General features: G+C 44.6%; 1 protein-coding gene across 1 annotated transcript in view; it reads right to left on the bottom strand.

Moving 5' to 3' along the window:
• The window catches only part of LOC102692505 (serine/threonine-protein kinase WNK4), a 68,949-nt gene that overhangs the window by 53,766 nt on the left and 1,762 nt on the right, over nucleotides 1-13,421 (bottom strand). The window lies entirely within an intron of this gene.

Below are 13,421 nucleotides of genomic sequence, written 5' to 3'. Positions count from 1 at the left end.
CATCTGTTTTACATCTCATCTGAAGGTCGGCGCCTTTTTACAGTAGAGTTTCCATGATCACTATACTGGGGCATTAGGACCCACATAGACTGCAGGGTGAGCGCCCCCTACTGGCCCCACTGACACCTCTTCCAGCAGCAACCTGTGCTTTCCCAGGAGGTCTCCCCTCCAGGTACTGGCCAGGCTCCCACCTGCTGAGCTGCAGTGGGGCTGCCAGCTGGGAGCTGCAGGGTGACACGGCCGCTGGCTTCAGGTGAGGACGGAGGGAGAGGAAGGTCCGAGGCTCCGCAGCGTGGTGGCGAGGGCAGGGACCCAGGAGAGCGCGGCGCTGCAGTGAGAACGGGGAGCTGCGCTCTCATCGAGTCCGACGCAAGCAGCTCCGTGAGGGGGAACACTGAGAGGAAGTGGAAGGAGCAAAGTCTCCCTCACACAGGCCATCCCCCAGAGGGGAGAGCGAAGACACTTCTCCTACTGTTTTGGAAACTGACCAAAACGAATAAAAAAGGCAATAAATCCTAAGCTAAGGCTTTGCCAATAAAGTGCCGATGTTGCGCGTTTCTCATGTTCCACCCATGGAGTTCCCACTCCACTGCTGACGGTGTTTTAAAAGGCTGTGGTACAAGACTGGTGTGGCTTTTTCTTCACACACTATTTAAGCGTTTTCTTGCTTTGTCTGATTCTGTAGAGCTGGTTGCCTCAGGGCCCATTCGCAGCCCCACCTACTGCACTGAGCGATGGCACACCGCCTCTCCACCACACGACGAAACTCATACTGTACAGTCAGGAGGCGGCACAGCAGGGCACAGAGGCTGAAAACAGCTCCTCCTTTTACCAATTCAGGGAAAAAAAGAACCAGAGGAATGTGTGGGACAGGTGGCAGAGTGGCACAGGGGGGATCACTGCTGCCTCGCAGCACTGGGGCCCTGGGATCAATCCTGCACCTGCGGCGCTGTCTGTGTGGAGTCTGTATGTTGTTCCCTTGTTTGCTTGAGTTTCCTCTGGGTGCTCCGGTTTCTGGGGCCCTGGTGTGAGTGCGTGTGTGTTTTTGTGTGCGCTGTGATGAACTGGCGTTCAGCCCAGGGTGTACCCTGCCTTGCGCCCAATGCTCCTCAGGACTATGGAGGCTATGGGCCACCATGACACTGAACTGGATAAGCGGTTAAAATGATTCAAGTCTGCTTAGAACAGGGGTTCCAGCAATGATTCTCAAGGGCCACAGAACAGCACCTGATTTAATCTCAGAACTGGAGGCACAGGGCTACACAGTTCACATGGGTGCTTCAAAAGAACCACCATCTTACCTCTCCCTAACAGGTCTGAAGCTGTTAGTGATTTAATGAGGCGCAGAAAACCTGCTGGATTTATGTCCCTTGAGACCCCAAATAAAAGTGGTAAAGAGCTGGACTGACTGCAGTGGTTTACATATGGTGCAGGTAACAAAACAGTGAAGATTATGAAATCCTGCAGAGTTGTGCAAGATAGGAGAAAGTGTGTGGGTACTTTGGCACCTACAGTATGTGCATGCAGCTAAGCAACAGGGAAGGACTGTTCAATACTGGGACTTCTGTACACGACTGCAGACTTTTTCTATTGGCTTTATTTTGTATCAAAACAACTGCATCGGGCAGCACAGCTCAACCCCAATGGGTCTGAGATGATTTTTTTATCACTAGTTAATAACTCAAGATATTTAACTACAGGCTCTACTCACAGTTGAAAAATGATGTGATAAAATGATTTTTATAAAGGGGTTTGGAACAAAGTAAACCAACTTATTGTTAAAGCCAATACTATAAAACCGCTGGATGGGTTCCTCTGATTAATTAGCTACAGTACTGCAAACTAAACAGGGGTTCTTAACAGCCTTCTTTCCATTTTAAATTTTATGTTATTTTTGTACAAAGAACACTGTAATCAACTGCTGCAAAGCAATACTATTCCTGCCTCCTTAGAGCTCATTTAAGTAGCTAGATCTTTTTTAAAGCACACATTCCCTTTATTTCATTAGAAACACATCAGGATAAAAAAAAACAGTCACAGGCTTGAAACTATAGCAACACTACTGCTAGCTAGTACAATATTTGTTTAATAGGTTTCCTGGAAGCTGACAGAAATTTCAAATAATACTAATGCAATTTTTTCCCTTCCAATGAAGAACAGCAAATTCCTGCCAAGTGTCAGAAATGTCATTTGCAGGTGCATTTAATGAAGGGCAAGAAATGTATTTGCCCATTTCATCTTGTTCTTCATTGTGATGTGCCCGAGTTGCATCTGCTCATGCTGACAGCCAAAGTGTGCTTCTTACACGAGACTTTGAGCACGGCAACCTCACCTAACTTTACTCTATCTGACTGCTGGCTGAATCACGATCAAGACAGTGTACAGAAGGGCCTTCATCACCTGGGCTGGAAGGAGTGTTGCAGAACAGAGGCACAGTCTTCCTCTGCCGGTGTTTTGTGCAGGGATTCTGCAGTCGCACTCGTGAAATAGGTGACATCTATTGGCCACCCACTACTTGGCTAAGGAGAAGCACTTGGAATCCTTTACTATGTAACCAGGCCAAACAAACAAAAATTCTTCTTTATAAAGTAAAAACTCAAGTAAAAAAAACAGGTAAAGACCAACAGAAACTATTGTTTCAAGAAATATTTTGAGCAGACTGAACTGCACTGTACAGTTATCAGTGAATTTATTAGAGATCAGTCTATAATTTTCCAAAGATTTTACAGTTAATATTACAGATACTGCATTACAGCATTACAGCATCACAGTGGCTGCTTCATAGTTTCTGGGTGCTGTTCTTGATTCTGCCCAGACACCTGCTGCATGGACTAAGCAGGTTCTCTTCATACTGTAGGTTATATCCAGGTTCTCCAGTTTCACCCCATATCCATGCTTATTAGATTACTCTGGATTGTTCCTGCAGGTCCGTTTGTGCCCCCTGATGGACTGGCATTGCTTACAAGGTGTACTCTCACCATGTGCCCTGTGCTTAAAGGGTGATCCTCACACGGGTAAGAGGCTTCTGATAATGGTTGGATAGGCGGATTTGTCCTTGTAAAACAAGATGGTTGGATTGCCCCTGGCACATTTTCATAATGCATTTAAATTAAATGGGAGGTACTACCTACTTAATGCCTTCAACAAGTCATGAAGTAGGTCTGAAAAAACGTTTTCAGTGCAGGTACTACATACTCCATTTCGCCTACACAATAAGGCTGAAGAATTAGTAGTAGTAGGCAAGGACGGCATAGTCTCAGTACCCCCTCCCCTTCCTGAATGTCCAGGAAAAAGGGGGCTCCTTCTCCCCCAGTTTCCATTGAGAGAGCTCTCACAACCTCCAGAAACCAGGCTCCAGGGAGGATCTAGCAGCAGTGTCCAATCTTGCGCATGGACGGCACTGTGGGTTTACGCTCAGTTTCTACACACACAGTACCTTCTGGTTTCACAGCGAACGCCATCTCAAAACTCTTTTGAAATGCAACCGATCAAGTCTGGATATGCCCAGGAGAAATTCCTAGGAAACTGGAAAGTACATTTGCATTGAGGCCAGTGGAAGATCTGCCAGGCACTCATCACTACTACACTGCACAGCCTCTGTCCTGCAATTACATGACACTGTAATGCATCCTCACAATGTGGTCGGGATGACGGTGCTAAACCGGCATTATTCGGTTTCCCAATTGCATTTCAAAATTAAAAAAGGTTCCTTACTCCCACTACTTCCTTTGAATTTCCCTCCACCTAGAAAATCCCACTTCCAAGATTTCTACCAAAGTACCTCAAGCAGCTACACTAGATGTACCATGCAATACAGATCTGACACCATAGCAAGCCTCCACTGCCACCTCCAACTGGCACTGGGCTTCTGTTTCATCCATGAGAACAGCCAATAGCCAAAGTCTGTACGAAGGCCCCGCTGCACTGACATTCGCCTGCACTGACCAGCCCTCAATGCGTCCTGCAGTCTTAAACTCCGTGAGCAAAAGCTGGCATCCAAAAGGCCGAACCTGTGGCCAGTGAGGAGTATCGGCCTTGGCGCCAGGAATGCAATGACATCACGTCTCAGTCAGCCCGCTAAGGGTTGTGGGAGTCTGGAACAGGCTACCCAGGCGTGTTTTTGAAGCCTGGCTTCTTTCAAGAAAAGCCTAGATGGGATCCTGGGATCAATGAACTACCAACTATGGGCTAGATGGGGCAAACGGCCTCCTCTCCCATGTAACCTCCCTGGTGTTCTTAACTGTGTGTCCCAAGATAAAAAGCACTCAGGAAACTTCCAATGTGGGGGTGGAATAAATAAATAATGTGACCAACGATGCATGAATGTCGCCCTTTGTGCGGGTGTAAACAGAAGGCCTGTTGATTGCACATGTTCCAGGCAGAGGTGAGACCTGCCCCCGCAGGGATTTAAGAGGTCAGGTCCCAAGTCCAGGGGTCAAGCAGCAGAAAGAGATGACTGAAGAAAGCATCATCCTTGGCCGTCATGAGTGCGGAAATGGTTCCTGTTCCGTTTCATAATCTTGCAATTTCATCTATGTAAAAAACCTAGCATATGTCACACCGGTTAGCACAATCCAAGCCTCATCGCATTATCAAGGTGCTTTCATGTTGATCTAGCTTTCCTGAAAAATGGCACCAACATACACAAGTTGATGAGCCCCACAGGGTTAGCTGGGTGTACCAGGAGGTCCGGAAAAACGCACTGCAAAGCTTCTATTGCTTCCAGCTTTGGCAAATTCCAAGAGAAGTAGATTTTCACTTCTTCTGCTGTCAGGCACCCTGAGACGTGTTGAGCACATAAGCCATTACCTCACACTCAGAGTAATGGTTAGCATATGTCCCTAAACCGAATCTGCATCTCTCCTCAGCAACGTGAAAGGGAGATTCCGCTTTCTCCCTGACCTGTTTTCCATGGTGGATGTGACTCCCTCGCTACAGCCATAGAAACCGTGTCCCCTGCACAGCGCTGGTCCATTAGACCTGACTGCTCCAGGTCTTAAAATAGCAAATCAGTAAACAATAGCATGATACCCTCAGCTAAGACTGACGCCCCAGGCCGCATCCGGCAGTACTGTGCAAACCATGTCCATGCAAATATTTGGACACATGAACTATACAGTCCTCCCTCCATATACAGAACTACCAATACAGCACTACTCACAGACTACACCTATTCCTTACCAACTATTCTGTTCAGCTCCGAGTCTAGTCTCTGGTTCTGTCCCACTGGTCTTAGCTGGTGTCCTTGCCTCTGTTGTTTGTCCACCCAAGCTCATCCAAACAAATGCTTCACAACTTTGCTGCCTCCTGCCTCCTGTCCGGACTCGACACAGCTCTGCTGCCTCCTGCCTCCAACCTCGTCTCTCCATAGCCTTGCTGACTCCTGACTCCAATCTTGTATCTCCCAACTGCTCATTCCCTACCGGCCAACTGCCCCTCTCATCCTCTGATCTTGCCCATCTTGGGCAAGTGCTTTCACACGCCAGGCCTACATTGTACAACGACAAAAATTTGAATATGCCTTTTTTCTATTGCGATGCTTTGGAATATCTCATTAAGAATTCATTACTGATTATCTGGGTTTAATTACTGCTGTCTATTTCCAGATATAAAACAATAAGGGATCATAAGGAACCGAGTATAATTACTCTACATAAATGTGAATTTCATTTTCATCAGAGAACATCTACCTTCAACATGTACGGCAAAAACGACACCCTAGTCATTTTATAATTCAATGTAATTAACGCTGCCGAATTCCAGTTATACATTTTAATGTGTCTGCAACTTCCGTTCGGATGTATATATGAATTCCTAATAGGTGATATTTAAAAAATAGATACAGTTAAGGATAATTAGGTGACAGGTAATGGCCTTGGCGTTCTTACTGACGCAAACTGCATTAGTTCTGCCTCCATTTGAGAAGGCAATTCGTCCTCGTAAACAGAAAATTTAATTGCTGTTATGTTTCATGTAAACCTTCCTATTTGTGCCCAAGGTTAATAAAATTGCTCATTGCTTACTGAATATTAAATTGTTAAAACGTGTTTATCATGGCCCTCTTTAGCCTAGCGCAGTAAAGAATTCAAACAAAAATATCCAGTATAATAAAAGCGAAAAAGGCGTGTGTGTTCGTGAAAACTGATACAGCACAAACAACGAATTTCGTACCTCGAAAACGCAGGTATGAAAGTGCAAAATCATGGGCCTTGTTGTAGCGAAAATACAGAAACTACGCTATACTACTTAAGATAAAAAGACTATACTGTATAATGCTATTACTTTGGGGTGAAGTAAATTGAGAGAACTGGGAGTTATTGGTACTGTTTTCACCATTTGTTAAGGCATTTTTAGTTCTGTTTCAGTGTAATTTCCAAAAGAAACGCGGGTTTTAGCAGCAGTTGCAAGATTTAATTAATGTATTTAGGCGCGTCACAAAATGACACAGCTGTGAATCTGTTACGTAGGAACTCCCCGTTGTGCCAAGCCTCCCAACGATGACATGGAGGAAGGAAAATGGGTCACATTAAAATTCAATGGCATGCCATTAACATTTTATGGATAAGTGATGAATGAATCCCGATTAAAGGTTAAAGAAGTGTAACTGTATATCACGAAGCCGCGAACGTTTGCTTAATGAATTAATAATGAAGGTGGCAAGGTACAAAACACAAGTCTATTCTTAATTGCACCTTAATTATTTACACAGGGGATATGGTTTTAATTTAAAGCTAAGAAAATCTTAATCATAGGCTTAACCTTTAAGAATATTTCGGTTTTCAAATCTACATGCAGAATATAAAAAACTTTTAATTTGCAGTCAATTTTAGACCATGTCTTTGTCTTTTCACATACCCCAGCTTGCTATCCATTAGGCACACAGACAGGGAGGGAAGCTGGGGGTCAGAGCGCAGGGTCGGCCATTTATACAGCGCCCCTGGAGAAGTTGGGGTTAAGGGCCTTGCTCAGGGGCCGAACGGAGTAGGATTCCTCTGCTGGCCGCAGGATATGAACCAGCAACCTACTAGCCACAGCACAGGCACAGATCCTGAGCCACAGAGCCACCGCACTAAATCATAATGTTTTATAGGCCTGGGTTCATCTGACATTGCGCCCCAAACATCCTACTGAACTCTACATCAACTGCTCTGAATCCACTTCGGTAAAAGAGGTGGTGTGTTAGACCAAATCAGCTTCCACTCCTCTTGTTTGTAAGCCCACGAATTACCACTGTCCATGAGATGCAGGCAAAATAAATAACAGTCTGTCTTTTGGCTATTGAAATCTTTAAATCCGTAGTCTTCTTGACAAACACGAGCAGATTTCTCCCATTCCTAAGAAGGAGCAAAACCACTGAGCCATTATTTTCATGCTGTAAGTAAAAGCTGCAGGTGGGAGTATAATTCTTGCACCTTTAGTACATATTCAGTTGCTGACTGAAGCTCCCTCATATCCTGTAAAGCAAAGTACACCTCCTGCAGCTTGGAAATCCACTTAATTAATTCTTAACTACCGATTCCCAGGGACCTGTCTTTTATAGATCAACACTCACGCGGTACATACACAGATGCAGCCATGCCAATTCAATTCACACGGTTACTGTGCAAATTGATGAATTACAAATTCATTCCGTTTTCCATCTGACATGTTTCTCTCGTCACAGATGAATGGCAGGCGATTCACATTTGCACTGGGACGCAAGCGGACCGAGAGCCGTGACATCCTGTGGCCCGCTGCACCTTGCCATCTATTCTTAGGCAAGAATCTGTGTCGTAACGGCTGTCTCCTCCACGTCAGCTGCAGGGCACTGGCCATGTTCAATCTCATTAGGCTTGATTGGGCCCGGAGGAGTTTCAATTACACGCAAAGTCCGTTATCTTGAGCGTCTCAAACAGCAGTCTCCATGGCAGCCCAGCGGAGCGCTGTGCTGAGTTATTAGCTCCATTAAGGCTCGGGATCGCGAAGCAGGGGCCTGGATCAGTTTAGCACTCGGCTGCACTCCACAGGCCAATAAGAAAAAAAAAGGAGAGAGAAAATCCAGCGCAAGAAGTGGATGACAAGTTCCCAGCCAGTTGGCTGGCCAGATCTGTTTTTCTAAATATTTTCTTTTCCCTGGCTAAAATAAATGACTGTGTCAAAAACACTTCATGCTACATCACTCTTTTTTTTTAAAGAAAGGCCCTTTCAGGTAGGTGTGGTTCTTCTAGCTTTGTCTGCTGTAGGTATTGTTTGGAGCCACACGTTCCCCTTCATAACACAAGGACCTCCCAGAGATCCAGACCTGGAACAGAGCTCAGAGCTCTACCTGACAGTCTTTCTGAAAAGGAAACATGTCCCATTGTACCGTACGGTAACGCAGGTTTTATTTTCTGAAACATTAAGATGGCCCACGGGTGGGTATTTTGCATTTACCCAGACATGCTCCTCAGCTGCTGTATGACTATGCCGCTGACAGCTAGGCAGTGTGTCAGACAGCACTGACAGGGATGTGCCTGTGAACCTCTGCACTGGCCATTGATTCACCGGCGAAATTAAACCAGTCGCATTTCTCTAGTGCTTAGAAAATACTCCCCTCACCTTAAAATTGACATGAAAAAACCTTCACATTTCATTTACAACGGAAGATATGCTTAATGATCCGGGTATGACACTGCGCTGGCTTGGATTAAGACAGACCCCACTGCCCTGACTGCAGAGGCGTCACTGCCCTTCCTGCTACACAAAGTTCCCAGAAGTCAAAGGAGCCTCCTTTCCTATCCTATGCTAGCCATGGGGCTGACGCTATAACTCAGCAGAGGAGGCCTGTGCTGCAGTTCCTGTTCTCCATACCCGTGTTCCTCTCTTTATGCTAAATACAAATTTGTGCAAAACAGTATTTAAAATGTGTGCACTGGGGATGGGGTTAAAGCTCTGCCTACTGAGTTCTGAAAGAGATGTCACCCAAGACCACACCTTTACCTAGAGCTAAGCTCTCTGGCTTTTTACCAGAGAATTATTAGTAATAGAGAATTATTTCATAATTAACCATAACTGAGTTTCGGAAAGCAATACAGCGACCAACAACACAGGATACTATGACTAATGAGGAAAAGAAGTAATATTAAAATCTTCATGATACAGCACTCATTTAAATATGTACAATGACAGCAGATATAAGTACTAGTAACCACATTACAGTACCTACAAGTGGTATTCACAAATCTATGGATGTACAGAAATAACCATTCACCTTTGTCAGGTTAATAAACCTTAAATTAAGCTATTGTTAAGACAAGATACAATTTTAAATGATGGGAAGCTGGATACAAAGTTTCACATTTTCAATAAATCACTACGCAACCCTGTTGGTGATAAAGGATGGCAGTACTTATCATCTGTGATTTTATACATGTATATTATACAAGCTCAAACCAAAAGAGAACCTAGAGGCTCTGCCTGTGGCACCATGCAGGGCCTGATGCAGACACCCCATGCAAGAGTGCAGACGTGTGCTGGGAAAGCTGAATGGCTCCTATAGGGATCTGGGGACACATTGCACATTTCTACAAAAACAATACAAGGCTAACACTGTTGGTAGTTAATGAGAAGATTAAAAGGGATAAATTTGGACTGACAGCCTGCATGCGCACTGGTCAGGCCCCAGTGTGTGGCGAACGGAGCCCAGTTCAAGGTCAAACTGGCTGGGGGGATTATAACCAGAGACGCTCTGGAGCTCGCCGGAACACAGTCAGAAGAGTGGCCAGATGTCTTTCGCCACGCAGATCTCAGATCAGTTAAGCTCTACCCACATTTACAGTATTAAAGTGTCCTACTGAACCTGGAATGCAGTAATTATTAAAAGCACACAAATGAGTCCTTTGTGCGATACAAAAAGTCTGTCTGAAAGCATTCGCAGCTAGTTAGCTACATATTAGTAGAGCACACTGCATTTTGAATAGTTTATCGGTCAGAAATGTATTCATCCACGGCATCAAATCTCCCCTTCAGAAAGACACACATAAATGCAAGAGAAAGTCCGAGAGGCGGAGGTGTTGTGCTGTCACGAGCGCCTGGCGACTCAGCTTCACCTCCTTTGGCGCTCATTCTTGAGCACGGCCAGAGATCAGCCCCCTGCAGCCCATCAGACGCAGCTGTTATCAGATCCGTCTCCCAGGAGACTGGGCCTGCCCCTTTTGTTTCACTGTGTTTGGAACCTACGACTGAAAAAGCTCTTGAGCTCTTTTTGGGGATTCACAGTCTACTCTTTACCACCATAAGCGGAGGACGATGTAGTGACCCTGTACTTTTCAAACCCCTTAGCATGGCACTGTACAACCTCAATAAGGACCTCTGCATTAACAGAAGAGGCCTTTTGTAACATAGCCTATATAACAAGACTTTCCATGTTCAAACCTTTTGGAAACGTAAAAGCTTTGTGAATCGAGGCCACATGTCAGACAAATGATCACTGTCTTATGTGCCAGTGGAGCAGGCAAGTGGCTGAGAAAGAGCAGAATGAAGGGTACTGTAACTACCATTCAATGGAAGCAGCATAGCCCAGAAATCCCTCTTCTTTCAGTCTGCACAACAAAAATTATTTAGAGTAACATACCATTACTTATTTATCTGCATTAACATAACAAAAACTGCTGCTGCAAGTATAAGAAACACGGCAAATGATAGGTATCAGAGGGGATGAAAAAAGATGAATATCATCAATTTTTAACTGTCTTTTCTGCTGATAACATCATGCCTTCTAAGAAAACATTGTACACGGGGCATAATGAAAGGGTACACATGAGAGAATGAGTACAAAAGCAAGTCATGTACATCTTTAATAACAGTTTTTTTCTGCCTTTTCCTTTTCGGCGCTACCAAATTAATTACTGTAGCTCTTTAAATGATAACCTTCAATGAAAGCCTCCAAATTCTTTTATGCTAAGTCAGAAGTGACTGCATACCACAAATACCACTAATAGCACCTACTGTGGTGTGCTTAGTGATACGCCAATAAGACATTTTCCATAGCACTTATACAGTCAATGTTGTCACTTCTCTGAGTTTTTTTTTTAAATCCTATTAATGTAGCCTTACTTCTCATAACTATAGTGGGAAAATATAAGACAATATTTTTGATAGTTTATGTTTTGTGGTTTAGCCCGGTTCCCGGAGTTCGCGTATTTGCTCATTTGACCTTTTTCATAATGCCACACAAGCATTTAACAGTTGTACGTGAGCCTGTAACACTCTCCTGATGACAGCTATCTAGGCAGAGTGGCAGAGAGACTTATATACTACTATTTATATACTACTGCAAGTTGTCCCTCGTGTAGTACATCACATTCTGCAGTACAGTCCTGATTCAAATGATCATACTTTAATGGTGGGTTTATCCCAAATATAGCAGAAGGGCTTATGTGGACAATTCAGAACACTGCAATTTAGAACTGTCAGTTTACATTAAAAGTCAGCTTTTACAGCGGACTTACGTCACATTGAAGAAAAGGGGTTCCACTGGTGAGAACTCTACAGAGATCCGGCTGCTCGCTCAGCAACTGCAAAGCCGTGCATGAAACTGGTGATAGTTACCAGGTAACAAGGACTTGTACTGACAGACAGGTTAGCACAATAGATGGGAAAATACAAGAATGGTGGAAAAATACAGATCCAGGGTCGTGATAAGTTTTCAACATGAAATGCGACACTGCTGTCAGATGTTCTGCCTCTCTTCCTAAGCAGCAGCAGGCTGCCCAGTCCTAGCTGCCTCTTGTTGATGGCTTTCACACGGTGGTCCCAGGTACATTCTACTGGGCTCAGGTCAGGAGGAAAAGCTAGCCATGACCAGACCCCAGCACGGACGCCCTGCCGTAGTCCTGGCACGGCCAGGTTTCCCATCGGACCTGCTGGAAAAATCCACACTTCCAAGCTGGCTTGCAGGAATGGAAAAGCTGTTGGCTCTGGGCCCCGTCAGTGTGTCGCTCAGGCGGTAGGACTACCCTCAGTCCGCATCAAGGGCGTTCCTGTGTTACAGGAGATTCCAGCCCGTATCACCACACTTCTGCTCTGTCAAGGGCAAAAAGGTATTTATCTGTGAATTAAAACGCTCCATCACTGACTCGGCCGCCTCCTCAGGTGGCAACTTCATCTGTCAGCTGTCAGCTGTCAGCGTTACCCCCGAACAGCTTATAACTTCTATAGATCATTTTTATGCAGAGGGCAAGATTCCACTGCTGCCTGGACTTTCACTTCCTGCAACCTCACAGAGCCAGTTACCTGGTTTCTCTGGACTGGTCGGTGGAAATGTGAAGCTGAACATCTGGTTCTCCTGGCTGCCTCTCACACAGACCCTCTGCCTTCATTGTACCGGTAGAAACTAGGGGATCTCTTGTCTTTTACTGTTTTCCCCCCCATTTACCATGTTTTTTCCAAATCGTGTCTTTCTTTAAACCCAACTTTTTTTCATTGCAGTTGCAAGATTCTGAATCAACTCATGTGGACAAATGTAACTCAAATGCCAAACACTGCGCACCAGGCAGTTCTATGAAATCACATGACCCGGAATTAGGATTTTGTTACCTCAAAGAACAACACTACTCAGAATCAACAAACCCATCTGCTCACTTTTTAAAAATGTAAATAACATTACAGCACATATATGCCCATTAAGCCACGTATGTCCTACATTTTCATTGTGCATCTGGACCAAAACACACATAAGAAGGTTATGAATCAATCTAGCTTGTTTGGTTGCTAGTAGCTAATTGAACTGAAGAGCCAACCGAGCTGTTTTTTTTAAAAAAGAACTCAGGAGATCAGCTTTTAGAGCTTTGCTGGATATTTTGTGCTTCAACACTTTTTCTAAAAGGGTGACTCCTATTCTTAGATTGTAAATGCACTTCCCCTCAGATTCCACGTGTGCCCCCTGGTTCCTGTTAGTTTCTGAACATGTTCCCTTTCGGGTTAACTTTGTCAGAGCCTGCATCGTGAATCAGCCCCATCAGAGTCCATTTTCATTCCAAGCAGACCCCTCCTGACGAAATCTCCAAAGGAGTAGTGGTTTCGAAACTCTTCTCTCATTGATGGATTGTGGCAAAAGTACGACAGAATGCAACTCAAACCAAAAAAAAACCTTCAGTCTCTGTGGAATAAAGTTTCCACTCAAGCAGGGGCTTTCTTCTGTGAGTTGGGTGTTCGCCGTGTATTTTCGGGGTTAACTCTATCAAACCTGGCTGAAGAAAGCTGTCACAGCTCCCAGGCTGTTAACTTAGACAAACAAGTGTCATCAGAATAATAAGCTCAATTAACTTCTTTTGTGCATATGCAGCCAAAGAAGCCATTGATATGAAGTTAAAATCCTGGTTTTATCTGAATGTTGTCTTAAGCATCCAGTGTGACATCTTCAAAGAGACCATGTACGCATTATTAACATTATTAACTATACA

The sequence above is a fragment of the Lepisosteus oculatus genome, chromosome 28 (genome assembly GCF_040954835.1).
Source record: "Lepisosteus oculatus isolate fLepOcu1 chromosome 28, fLepOcu1.hap2, whole genome shotgun sequence".
In the NCBI taxonomy this organism is placed as follows: domain Eukaryota; kingdom Metazoa; phylum Chordata; class Actinopteri; order Semionotiformes; family Lepisosteidae; genus Lepisosteus; species Lepisosteus oculatus.
The sequence above is the reverse complement of the archived record's forward strand: the minus strand, read 5'-3'. Positions and strand labels throughout refer to the sequence as shown.